This window comes from Aedes albopictus, chromosome 3, assembly GCF_035046485.1.
Source record: "Aedes albopictus strain Foshan chromosome 3, AalbF5, whole genome shotgun sequence".
NCBI lineage: Eukaryota > Metazoa > Arthropoda > Insecta > Diptera > Culicidae > Aedes > Aedes albopictus.
In genome coordinates, this window is record NC_085138.1 from 367,795,658 (window position 1) to 367,801,961 (window position 6,304).

Consider the following 6,304-nt stretch of genomic DNA (forward strand, 5'->3'; position numbering starts at 1 on the left):
AAGGAAGCTATGCTGGACAACGACTACCTACCTACATGGACAAAGATGGTACCTCAGGACCACTCCAGGTGTTAAAGATGCAGGCTGTAGGGGAAAATGCCACACTTCCCAACGACCCATTCTTACTGCGGCTCTCGGTGGAAAAATGTATCGGCGGGCCTATTGATGGGGCCTTTAAGGAAAACCGAGGAATATCGTACGCTTTGAAAGTACGCAGCAACGCGCAGTTCCAGAGACTGCTGAAAATGGACCGGCTCATCGATGGAACCAAGGTGATGATTACTGAACACCCACAGCTCAACACTACCAAGTGTGTTGTCAGCAATGGTGATACAGTAGGATTAACTGACGCGTACCTGAAGGAACAATTAGCTAGTCAAGGTGTACGAGATATTCGCCGAATCCAGAAGAAGAACTCTGTCGGTTTGTTGGAAAATACACCCACTATGATCTTGTCAATTGTCGGAACGGTCATCCCCGACCACATCGACTTTGGTTGGACACGATGCAAAACCAGGAACTTCTACCCCGCACCCATGCTCTGCTACCACTGTTGGGAGTATGGGCACACTCGAAAGCGGTGCAAAGAGCCACATCAAATCTGCGGGACATGCTCTCAAGTGCATCCTGAAACGACTTCCACCAACGGAACGGGCAGTGAGGACGCGTTGAATGAAGGGCTTCCTATCAGAAGACCGGCATGTACCAATCAACCACATTGCAAAAACTGTCGGACTAGCGAACACGCCGTTTCCAGCCGAAAGTGTCCCATCTAAAGCATTGTCCAGTTAGAATCCGGACGCAAAGGATAATTTATTGTGACGCTCTCAATGATCATAATCATATTTTTTTTACAGCATTCTGATCATAAACAAGTCCTCTATTGATGGTGAAAATTTCATTGATTTTCTTGCTATGAGTGAAAAGTTATTTCAGATTGAAGACAAGTGAAGGAAAAAAATCTTGCACAAACACGCTGAAAATTAAGCGTGGTCAGGTACGACAGTCGCGAAAAATGTTAATGTCTCCATAACCATTATGTGTGATGTGCACAAATGTTGTTAATCATGCCATGAGGAAGTGCCCAAGGAAGATTGAAGTTTATGTTCATGGATAAATCTGCCTGGAATTCCAAGATTTGCCAGGAAGTTCGAGCTCTGGACATCGTTTTCTCACATCACGATTTTGACACCAAATGTGTACAAAGATGATAACCTCAAGAATCGCGTGCTGCTTTTCAAAAATGCACACAAGGGATCTGTAGAGGTTTGAGCGAATTTGGTGAGCTATCACAACAGCCTGAGATGTGCAGTGGTGTCATCACTATTGGATAGTGTTTATTAACGAAAAAAACACTAAAATTTCGCTTCTTTGGAATTCACTGAATTGCCCTTAATTTCGCAAGAAGAGAAATATTTGGCAAAGTTTCTTTGGAATCCTAATCAGATTGGTAGAGGGTCTCAGGACACTACAGAGATGACCTGATTGTTAAACAAATCCGGCGAAGGGGTTGATGTTAAAATTTACTACCATTGTGCAGATTTTTAAGGAAGTAATCACGGAAAAAATGAGAAAATGTATTTAAAATTAAATTAAATAATTTTAATGATATTTTTCCATGAAACTACAGTAAATTATCTTTGTTTTGAGGGCTTCACCTTTTCTGTTTGTTATTCCACCTCTGAGATATAAGTGATTATCTGCGTCCGGATTCTAACTGGACAATGCTTTATGCTAAGGAGACTGCCATCCAGCACATCCGTGTCGACATGGGCTACTCTTACCCCAGGCCAGAAGAGAATACGAGGCTCAACATAGCGCATCTGGGAACACTGGGTCATACGCTGGAGTGGCCAGTCTAAGCAAGGATAGAGAGATTACTAACTTGTCTGTCATGGTGAAGCAGCTTCAGGAGGATTCGAAACGGAAGGACGAGAAAATTGCGGAAATGGAAATTGCACTCCAAAACCGCAGTGTTGGAAAAAGGATGGAACAGGTCCAACAGAACGGTACGATAGAAGATCTTATTCGCCGGGTCAACCAGCTAACCGAAACAGTAGCTCAACTTCAGAAGATTATTCAGGAGAAGGATTATGAAATCTCCCGTTTGCGACAAAATGAAATTGACTGCAGCTACATTGAATCCAGTCAGTTCGTAATCCCTTCCAGTCAGCCCATCACACCCAACACCGAAACCACATCAGCTCTGAAGAAATCCTCATCGAACAGTCATCTCACCAAGACCAGCAGAGAACCCAGGACAAGATCACTTTGTTCTAAGTGGGTGGCAGAAAACAACAGCAGCGAAAACAGTACGTCGGGAAAATCCAAAAAGAGCCGCAAAAAGCAGAAACACCGCAGCGAGTACGAAACCATTGATAGAGAACACTCCTCTGAAGAAAGCATGAAGAGCTTCCAGTCCGAACATTCTGTGAAAACTTCGACCTCAATTGGTACCAACGCCTCTATTCCAACAAAAAGAACTCATCCAGCAACCGATTCCAACAGCGACACGAACAGCCGTACCTCCAAATCCAAGCGAGGCGGCGCCGCAGGAAAGTGTACCAATGATCTCGAATAATCGCCACTCAATCCGTTCAGTCCTCTCAGATAAAGCTTAAAACCAAGATGCCTTTTTGATCATATCACCATCTTCAACACAATCACTGAATCAGACAAGAAGACAAACCGAGAGTTGACTGAACCATCATCTACCCTACCACCGAACAACACGACAACTAGAGCAACTACAGCTGAGACTCTGGACAGCCGGGGCCCCGCCAGTGCGGAAGTTACACCCCAACCGGAACTGGCGGACAACCTCCGGCGTCCAAGAGTTCTCGCTGCATATGGGACGCACAAGGGCACACAAACCCGTTCCCCATCTTCCCCAGATACCTATCCGGATAGAATTTGCCCCGTTGAATCGGAAGTCATGCCGGAGACAACGGACAATTTTCGTTTATCCAAGGTTTCTGGAAGAGGGACGCACAAAAGTAGAAATACTTGTTCCCCTGAGGACGACGTGGGAGCCAAGACCAGCGATGGAGAACGTGAAAATGCCGAACAACGTCTGTCAAGCGAAAATGTGATGAAAAGGGACTTCCATCTTCCTTCGGACAGCGAGGGAATCAAGAATAATTCAAGAAGATATCCTATCCGAACCCGTAGCAGACCATTGCGATATGCTCCAGCCCCAACCAGACAAGTTAAAACTTCTACACTGCCACCCCTTGGTGAGGAAGTTAGCAACGCCGATCTGTACGACCAACTTCATCAAGCCCGGTATGGATCCTTAGCGTCTATAAAACCAGGACCCTCGGGAATTCGCAGTGCGGGGACAAGAACAATTCGTCCCAACTTCTCGATAGCGCCCAACACTCTTCCGAGGACAACACTCAATTCCGATGGCCCGGGTAAAGTATTTTCCCCTTGTCAAGTAAGTAATTATATTATCAACCAAGGTATTCAGAGTCCTGGCCCTGGACCTGTGTCCAGCGGGACTTCATGCTCCAGCAACAATAGTAGATCGTACTCACCCGGAGAGCCGGACTGTTCCCTTCTCTCGACTAAGGGCACTTTGCCAAGACATGTTCCCGAGCAAACCTCATCAGACTTCATCAATCCAAGGAAAAACAGTCATCCTGGCCGCTGCAGACGATATGCGTGGATCCTACAGTGGAACATGAACGGATTCTTTAATAATCTACCCGATCTAGAAACGATTGTTCTCGACAAACAACCTTCGGTAATTGCCCTGCAAGAAGTTCACAAAGCAGTGCCAGGAACCATGGACAACACGCTGGGAAAAAAGTACAAATGGATTACTAAAACGAACCGAAACTTTTATCATTCCGTAGGCATCGGCGTTGCAGCCGAACTACCGTTCTCTGTTATAGATCTTAATACCAACCTTCCAGTTGTCGCTGTACGGATGTCCTGGCCGTTTCCAGTTACGATAGTATCAGTTTATATCCCGAACCAAAATATTCCTGATCTTGAAAACCAGATAGCACAAATAGTAGAAAAGCTGCCAGAACCAATGATTTTCCTTGGAGATAGCAACGCACATCATCAAGCGTGGGGAAGCCGCCAAACTGACGCTCGTGGCTCTGCCATACTTGAAATAACTGGTCAAATTGGGCTCTCCATTCTGAACGACGGGTCACCAACCTTTATGAGAGGCCGGCAAGAATCAGCTATAGATATCTCCCTAGCCTCCACGTCCATCGTTAGCCGGATCAACTGGACAGCAGAAACGGACCCGATGGGAAGTGACCACGTCCCAATCACCATTCTTCTGAACGACACTCCCCCGAACACAACGCGTCGACCTCGATGGGTGTACAAAAAAGCCGATTGGGATGGTTTTCGGTCATCAATAAACAGCCTCCTCGAGAGCTCTCCTCCCGAATCTATAGTGGAAATTACTGAAGCAATCCATGAAGCTGCTAAAGCCAACATTCCAAAGAGCAGTGCAAATTCTGGACGCCGCGCCCTCCCTTGGTGGTCCGAAGAAATTAAAAAGACTGTGAAAGCAAGGCGGAAGGCTCTCAGAGCTGCCAAGCGGCTTCCAGAAAACCATCCCCAAAAAGAAGAAGTGCTACAGAAACTCCGTAATGCCAGAAACGTATGTCGACAAACCATCCGAGAGGCGAAAGAGCAATCTTGGGCAAGCTTCCTGGATAGTATTAACGATTCTCAGTCTTCTGCCGAACTCTGGAGTAAGGTGAATGCCATTCAAGGTAGAAGAAAGAAGAATGGTATGGCACTGAAACTAGGAAATCAAACCATCAGAGATCCAGGGCAAATTGCCGACTTACTAGCCGATCACTTCTTCAACCTTTCTTCACTTCAAAAGTACCCGAAACCATTTTTAAAGCGCCATCCCGACGCAGCGACTGCGATTACTAGTTTCACAGTTGCCCTCGATGCCAACGAAACTTACAATCATCCTTTTTCAACAAAAGAGTTAGACTTCGTACTCCAAAAATGTAGCGGTGAATCTTCAGGGCCGGACGAAATCAGCTACCAGATGATCAAAAACCTTCCAACACATTGTAAAAACATCCTACTCGAGGGGATCAACAAGGAATGGACATCTAGAACAATGCCAGATAGTTGGCGACACAGCCTAATCATACCCATCCCAAAGAGTACTGGACCAGCTAGTGACCCAAAAAACTATCGACCAATAGCCCTAACAAGCTGTATATCAAAAATAATGGAGAGATTAGTCAATCGAAGGTTGATGGAATTTCTAGATGAAAATGGAAAACTAGATTATCGGCAGCACGCATTCCGCCCTGGCCTGGGCACAGGAACGTACTTTGCTACTCTTGGCCAGACCCTCGACGACGCGATGTCTCGTGGCGAGCACATCGAAGTAGCTTCATTAGACTTGGCTAAAGCATATAATAGAGCGTGGACTCCCGGCGTACTAGAAAAACTAGCGCGGTGGGGAGTTGCCGGGAATATGCTAGCGTTCATAAAAAATTTTTTGACGAATCGAACCTTCCAGGTGATTATAGGAAACCATCGTTCAAAAACCGTTTCAGAAGAGACGGGCGTCCCACAGGGATCAGTGATCGCGGTCACTTTATTTCTAGTAGCCATGGATGGAGTATTTAGCGTGCTACCCAAAGGCATTTTCATTTTTGTTTATGCTGACGACATCCTGTTGGTATCCACCGGAAAGTATCCAAAGGTTGTTCTGAAGAAACTACAAGCTGCAGTAAATGCAGTGGTGAAATGGACCGATATGACTGGCTTCGACATCTCTCCAGAGAAGTGTGTCAGAATGCACATATGTACCAAAAAACATCTCCCACCGCGGCAATCGATCTCCATTAAAGGAAAGCCAATCCCCACCAGACGAACAACGAAAATACTTGGCATCACTTTTGACCGTCATCTATCCTTTCGAGCCCACTTCGACGACATCAAAAAAAGCTGCCGGAATCGAATTAACTTACTGAAAATCCTTTCCAACAAGCGAACGAGGAGCGATAGAAGATCACGATTGAGAGTTGCAGATGCAATTATTTGTAGCCGCCTCCTCTACGGTGTTGAAATTACATGCAGAGCTTCGAATGAACTCATTGACATCTTGAGTCCTACGTACAACAACGCGATAAGAGCTATATCTGGCCTATTGCCATCAACACCCGCAAAAGCCACTTGCGTGGAAGCTGGGGTTATGCCGTTCATCTACAAGGTTGCGATCGCAATCGGAAGTAAAGCCGTTAGCTTTCTGGAACGTACTGAGGGTGACGGATCACCGGCCTTCCTTGCCACAGAAGCC